General features: G+C 43.5%; 1 protein-coding gene across 34 annotated transcripts in view; it reads left to right on the top strand.

Moving 5' to 3' along the window:
* Window positions 1–26,999, top strand: part of FARS2 (phenylalanyl-tRNA synthetase 2, mitochondrial) — a 623,580-nt gene that overhangs the window by 486,291 nt on the left and 110,290 nt on the right. The window contains exon 9 of one of the 34 annotated variants that reach the window (XR_006717077.1): window positions 9,317–9,480. The exons of the other annotated variants lie outside the window; for them this stretch is intronic. The gene's annotated coding sequence lies outside the window, so the exon portion shown is untranslated. The remainder of the gene's footprint in view (window positions 1–9,316; window positions 9,481–26,999) is intronic. 34 annotated transcript variants of the gene reach the window in all.

The raw sequence follows: 26,999 nt of genomic DNA, 5'->3' as shown, positions 1-26,999 counted from the left end.
TCCGACCTTGCCATATGTTGCTGAAAAAGTGAGAGCGTCTTAATAGCCTTTTGAGAAAATTGTAGATATTCTTTTTTGGTATTACACCAAAACTCAGCAAGTAGTAGTTTCTTAAAAGTTAGCTGCACTTGAACTTGTTAGTTAAGTTAAAATCTATTAGTCTATCATACAATTTGAATGGATTTTTTACAAAGGCATGTTTTTGTGACATTTCGCATTAGTCAGTTGGAAGATATTGGTTGACTGAGTTATGCAGCTCTTTCAAATGTTGACACATTTCATTATCTAAGGTTAAAAAATCACATTTATTAATATCACCGCCATTCTTATCAGAAACGTCTTAAATATCAGGAAGCATTGGCCGATACAAGTTTTCCAAAATGCAGATTTTCACTTGAAAGCTTGATTTTTATCCTTGCCAAAAATTACTATCAGGCCACGTCATTCACTTTTGAGAAAATTTCTGCCATAATCTGTCAGTAGTTGATGGTGTTCCATGAAGAAAGTTGCTAGTTCGTCTCACAACTCAAATGATCCCAGAAGTGCTTTTCACGCCCATACCGCAGTATGTAACAGACAGGCATCCCATGTAGTCACACAGATTATCAAAAAGATATGTACTCCAAGGTCAAGATGTAACAAAGGCAATCATTTTTACTGCTCTTTCAAGGCATTCTTAAGTGAAATGGATTGTTGTTTTTCCCTGTAAGTATGAAATGGTAAAACATTCAATGGCCACTAGTCACATGTCGGTGCCACTGCCACCATGATCGACATTAGGGGCTCATGGATTTTATCCACCTTTGCTTTTTCACCAACATTACAAATATCAACACGGTGACAAGTGCAAACAAGGCTTTATTCTTATGAAATTGTTTTGACCTTATAAACCCCTAAAAGGGTCTTGGGGGCCCCCAAAGGGTCTACAGTAGATATCCAGGATGACCTATACAAGACTTTCTTCTTATAGAGGGGCAAGAGAGAGAATTTTGTTCAAAATGCATAGGATCCTATAACCAAACTAAAGCAGGGCTGTGCATCAGAGGGGCTATTTTAGGTTGGGTGGTCATGAAAGGCTCCTCAGAGAAGGTAACATTTCAGGTGAAACTTAAGAGCAGGTAGAACAGGACAGCTAGTCAGGCTCTGAAGCAAGAATGGCTGAAGAACAGAAAGAGGACCATGTCACTAAGCGTAGTGACTGAGGAGGACATGGTATGAGGGAAGGTCAACGAGAAAGTCCAGGTCCACACTGGATTGGGCCTTAGAAACCAAGGTAAGGAGCTGGCTTTTATTCTAAGTTTGATGAAGACTTGGAGGGGATTGAGCCAGAGTGAAAGGTGACAGCCACCTCGTACTGCCCCCAGGAAGTGTGTTTTCACCCATCTTCATACCTCCTTTCTTCTGCAGATGACTATAGCTGGCCTTGAAATTCCACTGCTGGCTATAAAGGTGTGAATGTGGGGCACCTGGGTGGCTCAGTCGGTTAAGCAACCAACCCTTGATTTCAGCTCAGGTCATGATCTCACAGTTTGTGAGATCAAGCCCCACTTCAGGCTCAGCCCTGCCCCCACTTGCACGTGTTCTCTCTCTCCCTCTCTCTCTCTCTCTCTCAAAATAAACTTAAAAAAATAAAGTTGTGACTGTAAGTGGAAAAATCCAAGCGATTACATATAGCATGATACTTTTTATACAATAAAAATAAGTTCTAAAAATATTATAGTTGTGATAAGGCTATATAAAAAGGAAACCAAGAGGACAGTAAACAGAAATTCAAAGTTGCGATGACCTCAGATAGGGGAGTCAGGGGGACCAGTTCAGGGAAGACCACATAGAGAGATATAGCTCCTTGTCAAAGTTCCAGTTCTGATGTTGAGTGGTGGTTTTGTGGGTGTTGATTATCTTACCTTATTAAGAACAGATGAGTGAGTGAAAGCAGGCAGGCCACGAATGGGCCAGTCATAAGAGTCCATCAGGAGGCACAGATAATGACTAACCCAAATGTGCGCATACGGGTTTAATATAAAAAGAGATAGTTGAGAAGAAACAAATCTAACACCTTTTTCATTTCTTCACAAACCAAAAGGCAACTTCCTAGCCCATTCTGACCATAGCTGTGTAAATATCAACTGTAGCATCTGGTTAAGAGCTTGGACCTTGGGGCAAAAGTGCTTGGATTCAAATCTTTGCCTTATGCCCTACGAACTGTGCAACCTGGACACAGTACTGATCCTTCCAGCCTCGGTGTTTTCATCTGTAAGGTGGGATAATAGCAGAATCCCTGACCTCGGGTTGTTGGGAAGATGTACTAGGATCATGTCCATAAAGTGCTTGTTACAAAGTTTCTTGGTCATGTGTGAGGGGCAGGTGAAAATTCTTGTTCCCATAAATACTCTCTGCTTCTTTCCATTTTTTCTTTCTGTAACTGGGGGAAACCAAGAATGAGGCAGGTTTGTTTGTTGTTGAATCTACTCTTAAGAATGTTTGAATTAAATTCTCTTGCCTGAGGATGATATTTTTATTTTATATGATTGTTCTTTGAACAAGCAGTAAAAAAACAAAATGAAACTGGAAGGTTCAATGCTTTCTTCCTGAAAAGAGGCTTCAGGGCTTTAGGCCAAAATGTGGCTTGCAGTGAATTTTAGAAGCAGCCACAGCAGGAGGTCTCAGTTGTGAGGGGCCCTGCTGGTGACAGGCACACTCCCCCAGGACAGTGGAAACCCCTAGCAGAGCCCTCACTGGGCTGCCCACTGGGTTACTCACCTGCGGCAGGAAGAGAGTGCACTAGGTCAGAAAGGAAGGGCTCCCCCTGGGTTCCACGGGAGCCCAAGCCAGGCAAGTGTTGTAAATTTCAGCACACTTTTCCCTGAACTGCCTGATTTAAGTTCTGTTTTACAGCGTTCTGGAATCTGCCAGACCTGAGACCCTTTAGCCGACCCTACCTCCCACTCTCAGCCAATAGCACCCACTGATCTATTTTCTAACCCTATGCATTTGCCTTTTCCAGAATGTCATAGCAATGGAATCATGCAGTATGTAACTTCTTGAATCTGGTTCCTTTCATTTAGCATAATGCCCTTGAGGTCTTTCCATGTTGCTGTATGTGAGTAGTTTTTTTCCTTTTTATTGCTGAGTAGTATTCCATTGTATTAATGAACCACAATTTGTTTCTTCATTTTCCAGGTGAGAGACATTTAGATTGTTTCCAGTTTAGGGCAAATGTAAATAAAACTGCTGTAAATAGTCACATGCAGGTGTTTGTGTGAACATAAGTTATCATTTCACTTTGGTAAATACCCAAGAGTGGGTGGGATTTCTGGGTCATATGGTAAGTGTATGTCTAACTTTGTAAGAAACTGCCCTGTTTCCTAAAGTGGCTGTACCATTTCTCATTCCCACCAGCAACATATGACACTTCTAGTTGCTTAGGGGGCGCCTGGGTGGCTCAGTCGGTTAAGCGTCCGACTTCGGCTCAGGTCATGATCTCATAGTTGTGAGTTCAAGCCCCGCATCGGGCTTTGTGCTGACAGCTCAGAGCCTGGAGCCTGCTTCACATTCTGTGTCTCCCTCTCTCTCTGCCCCTTCTCTGCTCATGCTGTGTCTCTCTCTGTCTCAAAAATAAATAAACATTAAAAAAAAATAAAAAATAAAATAATTTAAAGAATCCTCACCAGCACTCGGTATTGTCAGATTGTTTGTTTTTTAATAGATGTAGTGATAAATTATTGTTTTTAATTTGCATTTTGTTAATATCAAATGATGTTGAGTGTCATGTGCTCATTTGCCATTTGTATATCTTTGATGAATTGTCTCTTCATATCTTTTGTTCATTTTGTTACTTAAGTTGTTTTCTTCTTATTAAGATTCAGTTTATCAATATTTTCTTTTACGAATCATATGTTTGGCATTGTATCCAAGAAATCTTTACCTAATCCAGGACAACAAAGATTATCTTCTAGATGCTTTGTGGTTTTAGATTTACACTTAAGTTAATTTGAGTTAATTTTTGCAGAATGTGCAAGATGTGAATTGAGGTTCCTTTTTTACTTTTTTTTGCTTATGGATATCCAATAGTTTCAGCACTCTCCTTTCTCCTTGTTTTTCTCCTGTTTTGAAAAATCAGTTGACCACACATATAGGTCTATTTGGGTTTTCTATTCTGGTTATTTTTGTTTGTCCTTTATTTAATACAACCCTGGCTTGATTACTATTGCTTTATAGGACATCTCGAAATCAAGTAGTGCAGTCCTGTAATTTTGTTTTTTTACAAAACTGTTTGGGGTATTCCTTTGCTTTCCATATAAAATTTAAAATCAGCTTGTTGATTTCTACAAACACTTGTGCTCAGAATCGGATTAGAATTGTGTTGAATATATATAGTAGTCTGGGAAAAATTAACATCAAAATATTTTGTGTTTCAATCCATGATCGTGGTATATGTATCTCATCATTTATTTAGATCTTTGATTTACTTTGCCAGTGTTTATATTTTTAATCACACATATCTAGTACTTACTTTCTCATATTTGTGCTTACATTTTTCATGTGTTTTCATGCTACTGCAAATGGCATCATTTTTATTATTTTGGTTTTCAGTTGTTGATTGCTAGTTTATAGAAATATAGATTTTTTTTAAGATTGATTTTGTGTTTTGTGACCTTACTAAGTTCTAGTAGTTTTTTTAATAGATTATTTTGGGTTATCATTATAGCCAAATCATGACATCTGTAAGTAAGAGAATTTTATCTCTTCCTTTTCAATCCATGCCTTTTATTTTGTTTTTTTTTTTTTGCCTTATTTCACTCACTAGGATCTCTAATAAATTTATTATTGTTTATTACTAATTCTTCATGAGTTTATCATATTGGTCCTCTTAGAAAAAGCTATTCATTCATTCATCAAACATTTGTTGAATATCAAGTGGCAGGTTTTCTACAAGGTACTATGTGGGATATAAAAATAGCTTACCTCTAAAAAGCTTAGGTCCATGTAGGCAATGTAAGATATTTTCCCAAATAAGAATAACACTAGGTAAGAAGTGTGGGTTATGCCATACTCCCTTGGGATCAGGTTCTAAGTGGGTGGAGCCCTGGTGGGGTTGAGAGAGAAGTCAGCAGTTTTCCTATCCCTGCTCAGAGGTGTGCTCAGCTCCCTTCTTAGAGCAGAGATCACCCCTGATTGTTCCCAGTGTTACAGGTTAGCTTACATGCTAGCCCAGCAGATGGGGTAGGTTTAATAATAAATAAGGCCTGACCAGCCCTAAGGGAGGTAGAAATATGCACCTGTGTGTTATGATTCTGGCTGGAAGGACAATTTCTAACGAACTGTACCTAAGAGAAAAAGTACTCAGTCAACATACTTTTCTTCCTTCAAAAACTCAGAAACCCTAGAAGGAAGCAGCAGGAAGAATGCCCTCCAAAACCCACTTCTTCCAGACTTTGAAGGTCAGTCAGAAATATGGGATGGACTTGAACTCAAAGGGAAGGGAAAATGTGAGGTGGGGGCAGTGGGGTGGGATGCAGGGACTAATGAGGAGAGACAGTATCATGTACAACTGTGTGTTATGCCTCATAAGCCCTCTTCTCCTTCCCTGCATGGATTTCAGTGTCCAGGTTGAAAGGAGGTATCACAGTACATGGTTCCTAGAGCTCAGAGAAGGAAGAGCTGAGCAGTATGGGAAGAGAAAGCTCCTGGAGCAGAAAAACGGGTAAGATTGGGATATGTGGAAACAGGGGACATTCTAGGCCAACACAGGGAAGAGAGACTAAGGATTACTAGCTGAGAACAGTCATACTTTGGACCCCATGCTCATGCTTTGTACCTCACGTGTGGAATGGAGAAGTGTGAAGGGGAATTATGGGAAGAAAGCTAGAAAGGGACTTTGGAGGCAGGCTGTGTGGGGCCTTGAATGCCAGCCGAATGGGTTGGAACTGAATTTGATATTCAGTGGGAGATGAGAAAAGCATTTTAAGCAGGGAAGGAATTGAAATCTGAGTTTTGAGGCGGCTATTATGAAATGATTCCAAGCATGGACTCTCCAGCCTGGCTGCCTGGGTTCAAATCCTTGCCACCAGCTGTGGGAAGACCTACCTATTCCTCTTGGTGCCTCAGTTTCCACACCTGTAAAACAGGAAAAAATAGTAGATACTTATAAAGATTGAATGAGCTGATACATGTGAAGCTCTTGGAACAGCACGTGGCATGTGTCAAAGTGCTGTGAAAGTGTCATCTTGTATTATGCTTATCAGCATTGTCATTGTTGCTATTTTAGGAACTTTAATTGGAAGGAAGGTGGGTGAATCTGAGCAGTTAAGTGACTGCACAGTGGAGCACACCAGCCTTGGGAGGCTTGACTTTAAAAGTCTGGCTGTGCTACCCTTCCCCCCACCCCCACCAAGGCACCAGCTCCAGATTCTCTCCTCTTCTTCCACCCCTGCGGCTGAAACACAAATAGAAACCTTGCCCTTTTTTTCTCTTTCAAATCTTTTTTTTTTTTTTTCATCCTCACTTGGGTCAATCTGGAGCCCCTTCGCCAGAGTGTTTAATGGACGTGTGCACATTCAGGGCTGTACTTCCCACATGTAGATTTGGGGAGTGAATTTCAAGTGCCTCACTCTGGAGCCAGCAGGCCCCTGTGCAGGGGATGCAAATTTGATGTCTGGAACCCACCATCAAGATGATAATTATGAAGACTGCAGCAAATAGGAAAATATTTAGACAATAACGTTACATAAAACAAAACCTAAAATTGTGTGTGCATCCCGTAACTGTGTGAAAATAGGGATACATATTGGCAAGGACTGTAAAGAAATGCAGACATGTGACAACATTTGTGTTAAGATGAGAAGGGACATGAGCACATTAATTGCTTTTCTTTTAGCGTTTCTGTGATTGTTTTAAGAATATGCGAAAAGCAGTAAAAAGAAAGGAGGGAGCATGAGGCCCCCCCCCCCCGGTGCCTAAGAGACCCCCCTGCCCAGCAGGCATTGTTCTGGAAGAGCGTGGAGGCTGTGGAAGGGTAGAGGGCATCAGTAGTTAACGAGACTACAGTCCCCAGAGCCGGGGCTCCCTCTCCCCGCTCTCGCCCCAGAATTCACCCGTCTTCTCTACTTTTGGAAGTTCCTAGCCAGTGGCTCCCGCACTGGCTCTCAGCAGCAGTGGGCCCCTGTTCTGCACCCACATCACTCCCCAGGAATCAAGGCCCTTCCAGAGTGACATGGAATGAACATGTAACATCCTTGGGCCATCACAGTGATGATCTCAGCTAAACAAACATGATTCAGATTCCAGCTTTATCATTATTGTGTGCAAATGGTGTGACCTTAGCCTCTTTGAAACTTGCTTTTACCATCTGTAAAATGGGGTTTTCCCGTGGGCTGTTGCTAATAGGGAGAGCATGAATACAGTGCTTGGCACCCAGAGAATTACTCAGTAAATAGTAATGGCTGCTCTGTGGGGTGGGGGGTTGGGGTTGTTATTAATCATTATTAGTTGATGGGAGAGAACTATCATTCAATGACTAGCTCAAATGCCACTGCCTTCATGAGGTCAGACCCTGTTCCTCTGCCAAGAGCTTTCTGTCTCTCTACTGGTCTCCTGGAACATTCTGTTTATACCTGTTTCATAGCATCTGCTACTTTCTCTATGGTAGCGGTGTCATTTGTATTCATTATCACTTTTCAGAGGTCACGGCATGGTGCTGAGTGGCCAGAATGGAGGAAAGGCCAGGTCAGGGACTTCCTGTTTAAGATCAGAAATGCTACCCTGGTGGGCTTCAGGTAACTGTGAAGCAAGTGCATTCAGGGCACCGTCTGGTGTCCGTCTTTGTGATTCAGGATGCACTTGAGTCTAGGACACGCAGCGAAGGGGAGTCGTTTGAAATGGGGAGGACCTTTCCATGTCCCTCAATCCTTCATGGTCCCCAACTCCACTTACGTGGAGGTGACCCCATATCTGGGTGATCAGAACTTGGCTCTGAACCCACAACACTGCTCAGCCCTCCACAGCAGCTGTGACATTGCTATGCTTTTACCTGTCTCTTCTTATGTATCCTCCACCCTCTGAGACAGTGCTTCTTGGAACATTATTGTAGGCACGTGGTAAATATTTAAAGATGTCTGAGTTAATTAATCAAGTCAGACAAAGTGGGTCTGAAGGATTCACAGATTGAGGTACCACAAGGATCTCATTTTCAGGTATGTTTTCCTCCAGTGCACTGGGACAGCCTGGAAAAGTTCCTCGAGCTTCTGTCATATCTGCACACTGCCCTGTGTCCTCAGCACTTGGAGATGTAATGCAAGGGGTGCCCATAGAGAATGATTTCTAAATGAGCTTCCTGCCTTAAGGCAAAGGTCGATTCGCTGTGCAGTTAGAAGGGCCACCAGGTGAATGAAGCTGTTAGTGGGGAGGTAATGTGGATGAAAGGTCATGGGAGCTTGGCCTACTGTGGGCGCTTAATGGATGCTAAATAATTGAAAGAATAAAGAGAGATGGGTGAGTGTTGCATTGATGAACCCATGATGAACGAAGGGGGTCTTAGAACATTTGCAAATTGGTCATTAATGTTTCATCGACAGTGTCTGCATCCTTTGTTAATTTTGAATGGTAGCCGGAGTTTGCAATCACAGGGTTGCAGTTCCATGAGAAACTTAAATAGAGGAATTATGCCTGGCTTGCAATCATTTGGGTTTATTTCAAAGTAGTCTAATAGCTGGCAATGGCCTACTGTCCCTTACTAATGTGCTTAGAAGGGACTCGGGTGCTTTCACATTGTGACATTTGGAGGCGAATTATGGATTTTAGAGCATTACAGCTTTATTGGGTGTTTTTTCTTTCTTTTGTGTGTGTGTGTGTGTGTGTGTGCGCTTTGCCTATTTTTGAAGCGAGGTTTGCTAAAGCTGAAATGACTGTTTATTCATGATGGGGAGGGGACAAGGAAGTATAGGGAATAATAATTCTATTCATCTAGAAAGAATGCCTTCTTCAAAATGATTTTTGCTGTTGGCAAAACTGAGAACATACTCACATGATTCTCTCCCTGCAGTAAGTGACAGGAAAAACACATCGTGCGCTGTGGAGAGCTATAACTGGCAGTGAATTGGTCTAAATCATAAAGAAAGCCTCCGTTTGCACAGCTCACTGTACTTCAGGAGAACCTGGCTGGAGGAAGCAAATGGAGGCTTGTTTTAGAATACGAGAGCTATCAGGCCCAGTTGTGAGCCTCCTGTACTTGGGCTTTTCCAGGAAACAACCAGGTAGTTACCCAGTGTGAACTATACTTTTTGGTAAAATGCTCTCTGCTGCCCTGCCTTCCGTCAAGGGACCCTGCTGTGTTGAAGCTGTCCGCCCTGAAGCCACCTGAAACCTTGCCTGAGCTCTCCAGTCCTTCTCTCGTGGACTTTTGAAGGTCCCCCTTGTCTCCAGCACTGGGCAGCATGCTTTTGACCATGGCCCAGGCTGCAGTCTGTACCCAGGAAGCAGATGGTAGGTTCTGAGGACTCTCAGCACTGCAGTGCTCACTCATCCTGCAGATGGCTATTATTTCCATTTCTCACAACTTAACTGAAAGGGGCACTTAAGCAAAGCAAGCATTCAGTCCCAGGGAGAATCAATCTTGCTGCTGCAGGAAGGAGCCAAGGCCCATGCAGCCACTACATGGAGTTGATTTTGAGTGTATGTTGACTCAACTTCCTCTCAAGGTAACTAAAATGAGTAGCTTGTGCTAATGAGTGAGGTGGACGCAGAGTCCCGTCAAACCCTGGCAGGACTCATGAGGGCCTGTTGAGTGTCCTTGGCTGTCCCAAAGGTAGAGCCAAGGGCCAGGCACCCCGGCTGGCCAACACCAGCTTTGGGTTGAGCCAAAGCACCAGCCCAGCCACGGGAGTCTCAGAGCCTGCCCCTCGGCCTGACATGGACTGCAGAGGGAGCACAACACTGGGGAAACTGGGGCAGGAATATCAAAGAGATGGGGACAAGAAAGCAGGGGTAGGCACACAGTCTTAGAACAGAGAGGGTTGTTCAGAAAAGGCAACACACATCCACCTGCATGTGTTTTTGAAAGGTGAGGTATGTGCTCATTTTATTTTTCTCTTGGAAACATTTAGGATATATGGCAATGCTCTGCACTCCTCTGTACTGAGTTCTGTTTCCATCCTCGGCTCCTCTCTCTCTTTCCCCTCAAGGGGTGGGCCCTTGTTCTTTTAAGCACAAGCCATCCACGCTTTGGTTTTGTTTTCTGTTTGCTTATTTTTGAAGCACAGATTTCCAAGTATAAAATTACTCATCATATTCCTTCACTTACCCTCAGAAAACTTGCCTATTTCCCAAGGGATTGACCTAAATCACTTTTTTTTTAATTAGATATAATTTATTGTCAAGTTGGTTTCCATACAACACCCAGTGCTCATCCCAACAGGTACCCTCCTCAATGCCCATCACCCACTTTCCCCTCTCCCCACCTTCCCATCAACCCTTAGTTTGCTCTCAGTATTTAAGAGTCTCTTATGATTTGCCTCCCTCCCTCTCTGTAGCTGTTTTTTCCCCCTTCCTTTCCCCCAGGTCTTCTGTTAAGTTTCTCAAGATCCACATATGAGTGAAAACATATGGTATCTGTCTTTCTCTGACTGACTTATTTCACTTAGCATAATACCCGCCAATCCCATCCATGTTGCTGCAAATGGAATACTACTTGGCACTGAATCACTCTTAAGCAGGGTTTGTCAAGCTTGGCACTGTTGACATTTCAGATCAGATAAGTCTTTGCTGTGGGCGCTGTCCTGAGCTTTGCAGGATGTTTACAGCCTCCCTGGCCTCTACCTACCATATGCCATGAGCAACATGCCCCCCACACACGCCAGTTGTGACAACTGAAAATGTCCCCAAATCTTGCCAAATGTCCCCTGAGGAGCAAAACTTACCCTGTTAAGAACCACAGCTCTACAGGAATTATGCCAAGGCTGCCCTCCCATTTTAAACATATGCCAGTCCACTTGGTGGGATGGGTTGTTCTTAGTTACCAAACTCTGCTTATTATTTCTTCATTTATTCACCTCTTTACCCATTGACGCATCCATCTGTCTATCCAGCTCACCAGCCAACAATCCATCCATGGAACAATAGTGCCTTTGGAGCTAGACATTCTTGAATTTAAATTTTGGCTCTCCTACTTACTGACCTTAGACTGAACTTCCGTGAACCTCACTCTCTCCATCTGTATGTAGGAAAGGAGAAAGCAGTGCCCAACTCGTGAGACACAGAGCAGGACCGGGATTAGACTGGGCTTTGTGGAGATGATGATGGCTTGGAGTTGGGGAAAAACAGATGGTGGAGATTCTGAGTGGAAGGCAAAGGCCGAAAGCTGTTGAGGAGGGACTGAATTGGGATGTGTTTAATGAGCACTGAGAAGAGGAGGTGTGCATCTGAGATTGCAGGATTGATAAGATTTAGAAGTGGAGGCCAGAGAAAGTGAAGAGTCTAAGGTGATCCCAAGTCTTTGAGAGTATCTGGGTGCCTGGGAGAATGATGGGCCATGATCAGAGTGATGGCACCCAGGGAGATGCACAGGCATGGAAGGAGGGGGTGACTCAGTTTGGACTAGCTTGAGACTGAGCCCCATAGACATACAGTTAGCTGGAGGTGCTGAGCAGGTGTTGGGGAATGTGGGCTTGCAGGAGAGGTCAGCACCCAGGTTCTCTACATAGAGGTGGTCACTTGAACCATGTGCTTAGACAAAGTAAAGAGCAGAGAAGAGAAAAGTGCCAAGGATAGGTCCTTTGGGAGCACCCACATCAAGGTAAGGCAGGCCGTATATGGGAGCAGGTGAGGAGGTTGTAAGAGAGCACAAATCCAGAGCCCAAGAAGGAACAGTCAGAAGCTTACTAAGGTTTCCAGGAACACAGGGTCATGGGAGGCTGAGAGAAGTTTCAGAGGGGAAGATAGGGTTGACTCTGAAGTGCTCAAAAAGGTCTAGATGAGTGAAGATGGAGTTACAGGACTCTCTGGTGGACACTGAAGGTCACCAGAGACTTAAATACATAGTTATAGGAGAATGGTGTTAATGGAGCCCCCATACTTAGGAACTGAGTGTAGAGGCAAGAAGTATATTACATTTCAAGAACTTTTTCAGTGAAAACAAGCACTGTAAAAGAGTTTCCTTTAAAAAAAGTTTTTTTGAGAGAAATATGAGCCTTTTTCAGGGAGAAAGAGAGATTGAAGATAGATAAGACGATTAATGAGGAAACAGCAGGAGATCGAAGGCACTAAATGTTTGGGAGAAGATGCTTGGGAGGAGGATATAGATGCTTCTGTTTTTGAGAACCGGGGGGGAAGGGAGACTGGAAAAGAGACACATATGGGTCAGTCCTTAGGAAGATGATTTCAACCAACCCCAGGCCTAGATCAGTCTATAAAGAATGAGCATTTACAGGGTCAAAGGGATCTTTGTCCAACTAGAACTGTTTTCCTTGGATTTATTTACCCAAGATATGTCATAGGGCAGTAATTCATTATCATCGGTTAGTATGTCCGAGCACAAGGCCGGGAGAGAGAAATTAAGACTCCTTCTAAGAACTCCTGTACAACTGACAAAACTGTTCTTCACAAAGGATGGATTATACAATGAGCTAGTGATCTTTCAGAGGTCATGAGCTAAGTCTTCACTTAGTCACTCTTATTAAATCGTTCTTCTGTTAATAGTAAATTTGCCTCCCCAAATCATTGCTATTAAGTAACTTTATTATGTGCTTCTTATAGTCTAAGAGCTTCACATGGGTTAACTCAATTAGTCACTCAGCCCTAGAAGGTACATTAAAGATGAGGAAACTGAAGCACAGCAAGGTTAAGTAACTTGCTTCATGTCTCACAGCAACTAAGAGGAAGAGCTGGTAGACCGACCCAAGCAGTCTCTGCAAGCACGGACTCTGAGGCTACATGCTCATTGTGTGTGGAAAACACTGAGACCTAGACGCAACTGTGACTACCCTACCCCCCACCCCCGCCCCAGGTAGACCAATAACTCTTGGAAATTCAGCTGACCTGAGAAGGTGACAGACTTTGGGCATTTAAAAGAATTGGGGCATTGGGGTTTTTAAAAAGGTATGAAGAAGCTGGGAAATGAGACAGACCCCAGGGACCACCACTCAGAGGAAAACACCTCTCCTCCCACTTTCCTTTCCTCCTTCTCCTGCCCTCCTCCTTTCCCTTCTTTCTCTTTTTCTTTGTGGGTCCTCCCTCTCTCCATACAGCCCACAAAACTTTCCCCTTTCTCTGCTGGGAGTAGGACCCCAGATCCTCAATATCCCATGCCCCAGATCCTGCCCAGTGCTCTCCCCAGCACACTCACGCCATCAGTCCCTGCCCTCTGGAGTAGAAGCCATAGATCCTATGTGATGGAGCATTTTTCACAGGCAGGAGTGTGGTTTCTAGTGAGAAGTTTTACTTAGTCCTGCCCTTTGATGTTCTGCACATTCTTCTGTGGGTAGTGTCCTGTCCAAGGGGCAGAAGCTGGGCTGTGTTGTCTACTGGAGCTCAAAGTCCCTCTGCACCGAAATTCCATTCGAAGCCTATGCGGCCATCACGTTGGGGCACACTGTTTGATCTCTGTCTTCTCAGACATCCTTTCCCATTAAAAATTGAAGATCATAAAAATAGGGCCCCTTGGTCCCTCTCAGGTCCTCAACATTTGTTAGCCACAGCTGGGAACCTTTATCTGCTCGATGGCCTACAGTGATTTATCACATCATGTGTCGTCTGGACCGCACCAAGACCCTGCCTCGTGTCACCCACGTGAGGAGAACCTGCCTTCCCACAATCGCTGCCTCCTCTGCTGCTGTCCTCTTCAGGGGTCCTGCTGACCCCATGGCTGTGACAGGCTTGCAGAGCTGCCCCTCAACCCGCAAGGTTCCAAGTGTGTGTCACTGGCCCAGGCCCCTGCCTGCACTCTGCCCCTCTGGAACTGTGTGTACAATTTTGCATTGCTTCCTAATGTGCTTCTTTCCCCGTTGGATTTAAGAAGCCACTTAAATAACACAGCAAACATTATATAGCACCTGTCATGTACCAGCCACTGTGCTAGGTGTTGGGGACACAAAAGTCAATGAGCAGTCTTTAGAAGTGACAGACATGTCAACAAATGGTTCTGGTGACACCGGACACAAGTATAACAAGGGGTGCATGTGGGATGCTGTAGCGATGAAGCATGCAAGCCCCCCTTGGGGAGCAGGGATCACCTGGCGTTTAGCCCCCCGGGGTGCCGTGAGGCTGAGAGGTTAATGCTTGAAACCGCATTCAGGTGTCCCTGGTGCCTAGTGGGTACTCCACACATGTTAGCAACCATTATTCTTATCCATTCCCTTCCAGCCAAAGTTCAATATCAGGCCACACATAGGGTACTCAGAAGTAGTTTTTAATTACAATGAAACAAATGAAGAAGTGAGAGTTGGGCCCATCACTGGAGAGAAGATGGATGTTATTGGTGGTGCAATTGGGAGGGAAGAGTCTGGGAAGAAGACACCGGATCCCATGGGCACATCAGACTTTCCTCCCAGATCAGTCTCACTCCTCAGTCCTGGTCACTAGTCCCCTGAGGGCCCCTAGTGAATCTCCTCATTGCTTCTCTCCTTTTTTTCCTCCAGAAATAGGATCTTTTCATACACAGAACTTTAAAAACAAAAGTCAGGAATGCTTCAGAGCTCAGTCCTCCATTCACTCTTCTTTCAACTCAGATCACTTTTGCAATCATTTATCGACTTCTTCCCATGAGCCAAATACCATGTGAGCCCTCAAACAGAGAGGAAGGCAAACCATAAGAGACTCTTAAATACAGAGAACAACCTGAGGGTTGGTGGGGGTGGGGGGAATGGGTGATAGGGCAGCAAGGAGGCCACTTGTTGGGTGAGCACTGGGTGTCGTATGTAAGCGATGAATCAAACTGAGAGCACACTGTATATACTGTATGTTAGCTAACTTGACAATAAATTATATTTAGAGAAATAAAATAAATTACAGCCGTGGAAGAGATGGTCCTGCCCCTCCCTCACAGATCAAGGTCCAGAGGGACAGACAAGGAATGCCACAGGGTCTGGCTGCCCTGCCCCAGCTCAATCCCATACCACCTCTAACAATAAGGCAGGTAAAGTGAAGGGTCAGGCTCGCATTCCCTTTTCCCAGGATGAGGTTTTGTGTGATTTTAACTTATTTGCAGACAATTAACCTTAGGGTCAAAAAATCACACCCTCCTGCCTCTGTGGAGATTGAAAGCAGATTTTTGAAGAGAAGCAATTGCTGTATAGAATTAAAAGCTTCTTGATGAATAATGCTGTCGTTACGCAGGGAGGAAATTACAGTAGCGCTTTCTGCTATGTAATTAAAAAACCAAAAAAGCAAAGATGAATGAAATGCCCACAAGTGAAAATGGGATTTGGTTTTCAACAGAGGAAATTGAAGCTATGTGGGTCACATGCTTATCATTTCCCGATCTAAGTGAAGTGTGTCCTGAATCATTGCAAATTAGAGCAGGAAATCTCATGGCACATTTTCTTTAAACTTTTGTAATACCATGGTCTAAAAAAAAGGAGATTTTTACTCTAAAAAGATGGTTGTTGTTGTTTTTTCCATCCTAACCATTGACTCTCTTTCTAAAATATCAAAAACATTTCGTAGAGCCAGTTGGGTTTATAATCTGTTTTATTTCTCCTCCTTGCCACTGCCACACCCTGATTTTCATAGTCACACTGATTGTCCCATTTTTTAATCTAACCACCTTTGCCCAAGAATATATAAGAATAGTAACCCAGAGTGCCTGGGTGGCTCAGTTAAACATCTGACCTTGGCTCAAGTCACGATCTCATGGTTTGTGAGCTGGAGTCCTGCATCCAGTGAGTTTGAGCCCTGCTTCTCTCTCTCTCCCTCCCTTTCTCTGCCCCTCTGTCACTTGTACCCTCTCTCTCAAAAAGAAGAAAGAAAGAAAGAAAGAAGAAAAAGAAAAAGAAAAGAATAGTATCCCAGATGGGGATCCTGGGTGGCTCAGTCAGTTAAGCAGTCCGACTCTTGGTTTCGACTCAGGTCATGATCTCATGGTTCGTGAGTTCCAGCCCCACCACGGGCTCTGTACTGGTGGTGAGGAACCTGTTTAGGATTCTCTCTCCTCTCTCTCTGCCTGTCCCCAGCTCACTCACTTACTCTATGAATGAATGAATGAATGAATGAATGAATGAATGAATGAAAATATTAGTAGCCCAAAGCAGAACTTTTGTCAAAACCTTGGAGACTATACTTTACTCTTCGATGTGATTTTTTTCTCGGTGTTGCGTAATCAAGCCTGAGAGCCTGTAGCTGCTATACATTGATAGGCCCCCACAGCAGTGGGGACCACTGGTTCTGAAGTCAGAGAGACCCGGGTTCTGTTCCCAGCCTAGTTACTTGATATGTAACCTTGAAATAAGTAACCTTCTTGAGCTCTGTTTCCTACATTATGAAATAGGGATTGTAGTAGCCTCTTCATCAGAGTTGTAAGAATTAAATGAATTGATAGATATATGAATGTCTAGCACATAGTAAATCTACAAGAAATACCAGCTTTTATAATCATTGTTGCTGTTGTATAACCATGGGATTCAAAAGTGCTACATTGGTGTTATAGCTAAGGGGTTTGGAATTACCAACACTGAATGTAGACGGTAGCCACAAGTTCCATCGGCAGATTTGAACATGATGAGCAATGGAGAATGTAGTCTGACAGATTTTTCTGGGAATTCTGGAAAGCTGGGCTGGAGCAGGAGGCCTATCCTAGAGGCCTAAGACCTGTTTCACACCCCAAACTAGATTTCAGATTTGTTGTACTACTGGAGGACAAGAGAGTGGGGTCCTGAATGCATGTTCTCCTGAGAAAAGAAGATGTGGCCAGCTCTCCTCCCAAGCAGGAAAAAAGAGTTGGTCTTCTTTAGGACTCTAAGTACATGGAATTAGGGAGTAGGCCTTGGGCCTTTGATCTTATTTGCACTGTGAGATAGCACGAGGAGGGCATCAGGGAGAGCCATGTCCCTGAGGTGCCATTTTCACTCTGCAGTCTCGTCACTCAGACTGTGTCCTGGAGTCAGACCCATCAGATTGGAGTCTCTCTCCTTAGACGATGGTGCTGATGATGACCATGACAATAGGGAGCACTTCCACAGCACTTAATATGGCCAGACAATACTTCAAATGCTTTATATAAATTATTTCAATCTTCATAATAATCCTTTGATATATATATTGGTGTTATACTCACCTTATACATAGGAAGATTCACCAAAAAAATGAGGATAAGTAATCAGAGCCTAGAGAGTTCCTCCACAAAAGGATGGATGGATGGATGGATGGATGGACAGACGGACAGACAGATGGACAGTTGAATGGATAGGATACTGTGTCTTTCTATAGATAGATAATTCCTCTCTTCCTCTACTTCATGACTGTTGGCCTCTAAAATGACCATCACAATAAAGTATGCAGCCTTTCAGAAGATTAAGTCCAGACACATCTCCTGGCTATTTAGCAGGTTATATTAAAATGCAAAAAGGATTATTAGTTAATTAGTTTTGAAACAAAAGCTAGAAACATATATTCAGTTTAGCCTCAAGGGTTTTGTTTTTGTTTTTGTTTTTGTTTTTGTTTTACTATCTGTACCCCTGGCTATTCATTATAGAATTGTTCATTCTTCATGAAAGACTCAGAAAGGTTAAGTGACTTACCCGAGGTCACTGAGCTAATAAGTGGCAGAACTGTAATCTTCCTACTTCTCTGATTCTGTCTACTGCCATTCCCATGTCTTCCTTCCATTACCCTGTACTTTCTGTGGGTTGCTCACAAGATCACATTGGTGGGCTGAACCAAGGAAAATGTGGGGAGTTTAGTGATTAAAGGAATAGGGCTTCATAGTAAGAAAGCTCCTGGCCCAAATTGTGGTTCCATCACTTCGTGCCCTCAAATTACTTGTCCTCACTGGACCTCCATTTCTCCTTGGATTGTTGGGAGCATTAGATGAAATAATGGTGTAAAGTATCAGTGCATAAGTGGTAATTGTGGTTCTAATTGATAGGACATCATATACCCTTGGCTCTTTTCTCTCAGGAATTCTTTGCCTACTCATAGAGCCGTGCAAAGTCTAAAAGGCCATTGTAAGCCTCTGAATATTGTTACTTTAAGGATTGTAGTAAATAGGATATGTCCTAACCTCTAGATTCACTCTTTGGCAAGTTGTGTTCACCCCCTGCCTGTTGAACACACCCTGCAGGTCTGGCCCTGTGACACCGTGCTCTATAGTGTGTCATGTTAACTTCCCAAAATAGTGAGGAAGGTTGGGTGTCACAATGACCATTGATGTTCCCCCTTTTAGGAAGCTATTCTCAAGATGATTGCAAAGCTGGTTTGAACCATTCAGAAGAGGGAAGGTTAGTAGATTAGTTATCTATTGCTGCATAATGAATTATTCCCAAAACAGTGTGGCTGAACACAACAAATGTTTTATTCTCTTACAGTTTCTATGGCCAGGAATTAGAGAGTGAGTGTCTTGACTGGGTGATATTGGCTCCGGTTCTGTCATGAGATCGTAGTGAAAATGTTGAGGTGGGGGTTCGTACTGTATCATCTAAAGGCTTGACGGGGGCTAGAGGATCCCCTTCCAAGCTCACTCTCTTGGCTGTGCCAGGAGACCTTGGTTCCTCCCAAGCCGTTGGTCAGAAGTCATATGCTCCTTGGTATGTGGCCTTCTCCACAGGGCAGCATGGCAGCTGGCGTCCATGAGTGAGTGACTGGAGGGAACAGGAGCCATGATGTGTTTCATAGCCTACCCTTGGACGTAACACATCATCACTTCTGCCGTAGTGTGTGCCACACAGACCACCCCTGGTCCAGGTGGCAGGGAGACCACACAGAGTGTGAATGGCAGGAGGTGGGGATCACTGGGGGCCCCTCAGAGACTGGCTACCACAGGTAGTACATTCACATCTCTGAAGAACTGACATAATCACGCTCTTTACAACTCTTAAGCTCTAAAAAGACCAACACAATGGGGTAAGAAGCCTTTTAGAGGAAATTTTTAGTCCACATTTATTCCAGGACATGCCTGCTGATTATTTTGTGGATTATATTAAAATGCGAAAAGCCCAGTGATCATGATAGTTTTGAAACAAAAGCGAGAAACATATTTTCAGTTTAACCTCAAGGGACTTTTTTAACTATATGTACCCCTGGCTATTTATTATAGAAGTGGCCACAGAATTTTTCAATGCAGGCCGGCATGAATTCAACTCTTATAACTTTGAAACCATCATAATTGCTAGAACACTTCTTTTTCAACCCAGAGGGGAGAGTTACCCAAGAGTGGTGGTTAAATACATAGCAAACCAATTTACTGTTTCCACATCTGTAGTGTAGAATAACTTACAGACCCTCTGTCTCATCTCTTTTCTATCCCTACAATACCCATTGGTGCCTGAGACTGGACCCTCCCTCCCTCCACTCTAAGCCAGATGATTTGGGGGTAAAGACATTTATTTAAACTTACTCTACTTTCACTTTGCCCTGTGAACTAACATAAGGACATGAAATCACAGTTCATAGGTTCCATACGTGAGCCACACAGTCAGGCTCACAAGAAGGAATATCGCGCAGTTAGTTCTTATAAAGGTAAAGCTGAGCAACCAAGACCTCACATATGTACACTCAAAACCACTCACAGGGATCTTAAAAGGCAGTGGGGGAACCGAAGGCCCTTCAGAAATAAGATCCTATAAGAAAACAGGCTCATCCCTCCTTCTCTGCAGTAGTGTGAGCAGAAGATGGTATTCGTTGGCTGACCTAACCTCATCCATGACTGTCTTATCCCAGGCTTAGAGGTGGCTGTGCAACCCAATTCTGGCCAAAGAATAAGGAGAAGTTTCTGGATGAGGTTTCCTAAAAGGCTTTTTGCCTAGGACATCCCTTTGGCCTTTTACCAGGCAACTCTTCTCCTGTCTATCCGCAGAGCTGATGGGAGGCCTGGAGATGGGGCAGCCATCTCGTAGCCATTAGGGAATGCACGTAAAGACAGCAGCCTGCTTGCTAAGGATGGTGGGACAGAAAGAAGAAAGAGGCCAGATTCCCCCTGCCATCACTCACAGCTGCTTTGGTCTGCACGCCTCCAAGAAGTTTTTTAATGTGTTTAAGCCAGGTCAGCTCTTTTGGCTCCATTCAGCTAAACTCATCAGAACCGACACACAGTATGGCTCAGAGCTCTGAAGATAGAGAATATGTTGTTCTGTTGCAAACAGTCAAAGGAAACAGGATCCTAGAGGATACATGAATAGAACAGGAGCCTTAAATGTATGTCCCTGCAGTCTAATAAGAGGTCAGTGAATGAGAGATTCAGGAAATGTCTAAGAATGAATGACACAAATGGATTGCATCATTTTCACTTAGAGATAAAGTGGCAAGGTCAGCAGAGTTTTTCCTGTTTACCACATGCAAAGTTATCTACCTCATTATAAGGAGTGTTTTTATTGCCAGGAACATCTAACTTTTATAAAAGCTTAAAGTAATTTTTTATCATTATTTCTGCAAAATGTTTTTATTAAAGGAAACACCATATGGTAACAGCAAGAAGAGTTAGTTACAAGTCACGAAGCTAGTCACAGATTTCTTTCCAGCAGTTAAATTCGAAGTACTTATCACAAACCCTACATTTAGAAAAAAAAAAAAATTGCAAGTTGCAAGACTCCTAAAAGTATAAAACTTTCATCGAAGGGTTGTGCATTTATTTCATTGTGTTGTTGTTCTTGTTGTTTTTATTCTGTGGGATACAAGACCTAGGAGTCATGAGTTGCATTCAAAATATTTAACCACCAGTGCACACAGCCTGAGCATCGGCAGAATAGACATTCACCATGGTGAGAGGTTCAAAGTCACGGAGTGTCAGCCCTTGGGAAACCTCAGGGCGGGGGACATCAGGTGTGTGCGTGTGTGAGTGCGTGCGTGTGCGTGTGCATGTGTGTGTGTGTGTGAGAGAGAGAGAGAGAGAGAGAGAGAGAGAGGGATACTGAAACATATTGCATCATACAGATCCTCTTTGGTGATCGTTTACCATCTAGTCACCACTGAATTGGCAGAATGCTAACACACCAGGCAGTGAGTTGTAACATGTGGTTTCCTTCTCTGCAGTGGTTTGGTTTGGTTTTTAAAACACTGTGGTGCCTCGATTTTAGATACAGTGAAAGATGGCCTCCCCCCATTGCACCCCCCAAAAAAATTACAATGACAAAACAAGAATCCTGACCTCTAGCTTAGTAATTTCCAACTTTGAAAAAGTTAGGACACTGGCCTGTTGCTTGAATGCTAACTGTGTCATAACTCCTGCAAAGCAAAGCAGTGGGTTGCTCACGTGTGCACGCGCACAGGTGCACAGCTCTATCTTGTTATACCGTATGTGTGGATTTGTGTGACTGCCACTGGCATCTGATACAAAATGATCCTATTGTGAAAAGATCTCCCTCATGCTCCCTTCAAGTGTCTCCCCTCAAGTGTCTTCCCCCCCCCAACCCTTAGCCTCTAATCTGTTTTCCATCTTTATAATTTTGTCATTTTAAGAATATTATATAAATGGGGAGGCAGGGCTGCTTCAATATCTGCAAAACAATGTGATTCATCATATCAATAAAAGAAAGGACAAGAAACATATGATCCTCTCAATAGATGCAGAGAAAGCATTTGACAAAATACAGCATCCTTTCTTGATAAAAACCCTCAAGAAAGTAGGGATAGAAGGATCATACCTCGAGATCATAAAAGCCATATATGAAAGACCTACCACTAATATCCTCAACAGGGAAAAACCGAGAGCTTTCCCTTTAAGGTCAGGAACAAGACAGGGATGTCCATTCTCACCACTGTTATTCAACATAGTATTGGAAGTCTTAGCCTCTGCAATCAGACAACACAAAGAAATAAAAGGCATCCAAATCGGCCAGGAGGAGGTCAAACTTTCACTCTTCGCAGATGACATGATACTCTATATAGAAAACCCAAAAGATTCCACCAAAAAACTGCTAAAACTGATTCATGAATTCAGCAAAGTTGCAGGATATAAAATCAATGAACACAAATCAGTTGCATTCCTATTCACCAACAATGAAGCAACAGAAAGGGAAATCAAGGAATCAATCCCATTTACGATTGCACCAAAAACCATAAAATACGTAAGAATAGATCTAACCGAAGAGGTGAAAAATCTATACACTGGAAACTATAGAAAGATTATGAAAGAAATTGAAGAAGACACAAAAAAATAGAAAAAGATTCCATGCTCCTGGATAGGAAGAACAAATATTGTTAAAATGTCGATACTACGCAAAGCAATCTACATACTCAACGCAATCCCTATCAAAGTAACACCAACATTCTTCACAGAGCTAGAACAAATAATCCTAAAATTTGTATGGAACCAGAAAAGACCCCAAATAGCCAAAGCAATCTTGAAAAAGAAAACCAAAGCAGGAGGCATCACAATCCCGGACTTTAAGCTATACTACAAAGCTGTAATCATCAAGACAGTATGGTACTGGCACAAGAACAGACACTCAGATCAATGGAACAGAATAGAGAACCCAGAAATGGACCCATAAATGTGTACCCAACTAATATTTGACAAAGCAGGAAAGAATATCCATTGGAATAAAGACAGTCTCTCAGCAAGTGGTGCTGGGAAAACTGGACAGTGACATGCAGAAGAATGAACCTGGACCACTTTCTTACACCATAGACAAAAATAAACTCAAAATGGATGAAAGACCTAAACGTAAGACAGGAAACCATCAAAATCCTTGAGGAGAAATCAGGCAAAAACCTCTTTGATATTGGCCGCAGCAACTTCTTACTCAATACGTTGCCAGAGGCAAGGGAAACAAAAGCAAAAATGAACTGCTGGGACCTCATCAACATAAAAACCTTCTGCACAGTGAAGGAAATGATAAGCAAAACTAAAAGGCAACAGATGGAATGGGAGAAGATATTTGCAAATGACATATCAAAGGGCTAGTATCCAAAATCTATAAAGAACTTATCAAACTCAACATCCAAAAAACAAATAATCCAGTGAAGAAATGGGCAAAAGACATGAATAGACACTTCTCCAAAGAAGACATCCAGATGGCCAACAGTCACATGAAAAAATGCTCAACATCACTCATCATCAGGGAGATACAAATCAAAACCACAATGAGATACCACCTGACATCTGTCAGAATGGCTAACATTAGCAACTCAGGCAACAACAGATGTTGGTGAGGATGCAGAGAAAAAGGATCTTTTTTTGCACTGTTGGTGGGAATGCAAGCTGGTGCAGGCACTCTGGAAAATAGTATGGAGGTTCCTCAAAAAATTAAAAATACAACTATCCTATGACCCAGCAATTGCACTACTAGGTATTTATCCAAGGGATACAAGTGTGCTGTTTCGAAGGGACATATGCACCCCAATGTTTATAGCAGCACTATCAACAATAGCCAAAGTATGGAAAGAGCCCCAATGTCCATCAATGGATGAATGGATAAAGAAGATGTGGTGTGTGTGTGTGTGTGTGTGTGTGTGTGTGTGTGTATACGTATACATATATATATATATATATATATATATATATATATATATATATATAATGGAGTATTACTTGGCAATCAAAAAGAATGAAATCTTGCCATTTGCAACTATGTGGGTGGAACTGGAGGATATTATGCTAAGTGAAATTAGTCAGAGAAAGACAAATATCATATGACTTTACTCATATGAGGCCTTTAAGAGATAAAACAGGTGAACATAAGGGAAGGGAAACAAAAATAATATAAAAACAGGGAGGGAGACAAAACATATGAGAATCTTAAGTGTGGAGAACAAACAGAGGGTTACTGGAGGGATTGTGGGAGGGGGGATGGGCTAAATGGGTAAGAGGCATTAAGGAATCTACTTCTGAAATCATTGTTGCACTATATGCTAACTAATTTAGATGTAAATATAAAAAAATAAAATTAAAAGAATATTATATAAATGGAATCATAGAGTATGTGACTTTTTGAGATTTTTTTTTCAGTCTAATGCCCTTGAGATCCATACAAGTTGTTGCATGTGTCAAGAAAACAAGAATCCTAACTAACTCCTAACTCAGCCATTTCCAACTTTGGCCAAGTTGGTACCATGGCCTGTTGTTTGACCCATACTCCCTGAGAGGAGTGATTAAAACCAAAGCAGTTGGTTATTTTTTACACTTAGAGCAAAATAAAAATTGCTTAGGAGGAGGAACTGTGACCTTAGGCCCTCAGGGTCCCTGGGAGCCTCTGCGGAGGAGGTGGGCTGACTCCCTGAGAAACATCTACAACATGGACACGTGTTTCCCAGGCTAATATTGACCACTTCACTTCTCATGGCAAAATTCTGGAGTATTAGTGAAAAACAACTACCCTTCTAGGCCTCCATCTGTAATCCTTGTCCAGGAGGGCTCCCCGTGCTGCCACATGTATACGTGGCATTTTGGAGCAAAGGAAAGGAGGGGAGCTTGATCTCAATCCAGATCTCCCAGTCCTTGGGGCCTCTAGAGCGAGTCCTAGCCACTCCACTGGAAGCACCACTTGCAGTATTTTCGTCAGTCCTTTCAACAGCTCTACAGGATAGATACTGTTACTGACCCCATTTCACAGGTAAAGCAGTTGAGGCTTAGGAAATTTAACACCCTTCCACCCAAGACCATAGAGCAAAACGCGGGACTGGGATCAGGGTTTAGAGGACCCCAAACTTCTTGCTTTTAACCACCAAGTTGTTTCAGTCCAGAGCAGAAAGCAGGTCGAAGGGCCTATGTACACTGGCATGTTCTACCTTGTCCTGGGAGAGACCATATACCTCGTGGCGCCAGAAGCCTTGATGTCTGCCCTTCAAACCCTCTCCATCTGAGGTGTGACAAAATACGCACGTGCAAGTGTAAATGGCTCTTTAAATAGAAACTGAGAACTAAGGGGGGGCTTATGGTGTGGCAGCCTCGGGGATTTTCAAACACCAGGGACCTTTGGGGCCAGTTTAGTTTGTCCCAGTGAACTAAGTCAGGGATAGAGATTTCTTAAGTCTGTAGAAGCAGAAGCCTGCACCATTCTAGTCAAAAGTAAGTACCAGATGAGTTTGTTGGTACCTTTAGAAATCAGTGACTTTGGTACAAAGCAAAGCATTAAGAAAAAAATTTTTTTAAATCTCAGTTTCTTCTTTTTTCTCTGTCACTTGCTTTTTTGAGAAAGGCAAATCCTTGGGCTTGGTTTAAGCACCCGTATTAAGGATATTCACAGACCCCCACAGAGCCTCAAAGGACCCGCACTTCTGGATGCTGTTCCCCCGTATCTCAGCGCCCACCTGCTGTAAGAAAGGGCACATCACCATGCCTCACCTAGGCAGAGGCTTGCCTGTTATCCCTACTGAGCAAATAGACCCTCCATCTGGGAAATGAAAGGAGGGGAATGTCACGCTGGTCTCTGACCTTGGGGAGTAGCTCTCCAGAAGACCTGCATTAAGGTGTGTTGTGTGTCACTCACCAGCTCCATCTTTTGTAGGCAGCACCTCTGAGAAAATAAATGTCTCTGCCCTCTGCTCCCTGTTCTCCTCAGGAGCCTTGCTGAGGCAGAATATGCACAACAACCTGCTGAACTAATTGACTAGAGGTGCCTGGCTGGCTTAGTCCATTAGGCGTCCGACTTTGGCTCAGGTCATGATCTCGCAGTTTGTGAGTTCGAGCTCTGCGTCAGGCTCTGTGCTGACAGCTCGGAGGCTAGAGCCTGCTTTGGATTCTGTGTCTCCCTCTCTCTGCCTCTCCCCCGCTCATGCTCTGTCTCTCTCTGTCTCTCTCAAAAATAAATAAACATGAAAAAAAAATTTTTAAGTAAAGAAACAGACTAGCTTCCGGCCACCACATCCTTTGATCAGTCAGTCCTACAGCAGCACCCTGCCGGCTACTCAAGAAATGGCAGCCCTCCCCTGACACTGGCCTCTCAGTGTCTCCCAAGAGCATCTGCGTGTTCATTCCTCATTCTCGGGACACAAGTTCGCCTTAGAGGCGAAGGAGGACACAAGTTCGCCTTAGAGGTTAGAGGAGGAAGAATTTCACCAAACCCTAATAAGACCACATTCCCATTTTCAACTTTCCCCTTCCCAGCTGTCTCTGTACACGAGGCCCCCCACTGCAGGTGCCATGAGCTGACCACACGTGTGGACACCGTGGAGTGCCGCAGATTCGTGGCATGGCAGCCTTGGCTCTGACACTGTTTCCCCACCCTGATACATGTCTGCTGCTATTCCCCAGTTTCCTGTTGATTATTTCCAAAACTGTGGGTAGCATTAGCTTGCCAAGCAGGTGTGGGACATTTCTCCAGGGCTACAGGGGCATGCCAGCACTCCTGAACCATGGCTTAGTTGACACCCTCCAGCTGATGTCACCAGTGCCCACACTCACTCCGGCAGCTACACTTCACCTCCTGACCATCGGTTTCCAACCTCCCCAGCTGCACGCTGCCAGCCAGCCAGGCCCACCCAACGGCTTCTGGCCTGGCCCCACTGAGTGACTTCCCCTTAGTGACAGGTGCCTCCATGTTCCACAGGTTCCTGGGATATTTCCCAAGCATCTGGTTCTGAACTCAGTCTCAGCCTCCACGTTTTTATTCTGCCTGTGAGGAAAGTTTCAGTGTGGGTTTGGCCTGGGGAAAGACAGGCTTGACTCTTCAGTTCTAAGATTAACAAGTATCTCGAAGCCAGCTTTGTTTCTGGAGTTGACTCGCAATTCCAGGTTTGCTTGCTCCCAAATCTTCACTTGTTATTTGTTGGCAAGATGCTCACAGTGCAGGGGGGGCACATGGGGCATTTCCTGGTGCCTCATTCTTCCCAGATCCAATCTGGGGACAATTTTTCACCCTCCCACAACATTTCCTGTCATCATCATCCCATCTCTTAGTTTGATCCTTCTTTCTGCATCACTG

The sequence above is a fragment of the Leopardus geoffroyi genome, chromosome B2 (assembly GCF_018350155.1).
Source record: "Leopardus geoffroyi isolate Oge1 chromosome B2, O.geoffroyi_Oge1_pat1.0, whole genome shotgun sequence".
Classification (NCBI taxonomy): domain Eukaryota; kingdom Metazoa; phylum Chordata; class Mammalia; order Carnivora; family Felidae; genus Leopardus; species Leopardus geoffroyi.
Note: the sequence above shows the minus strand (reverse complement) of the source record. Positions and strands in the feature narration are given on the sequence as shown.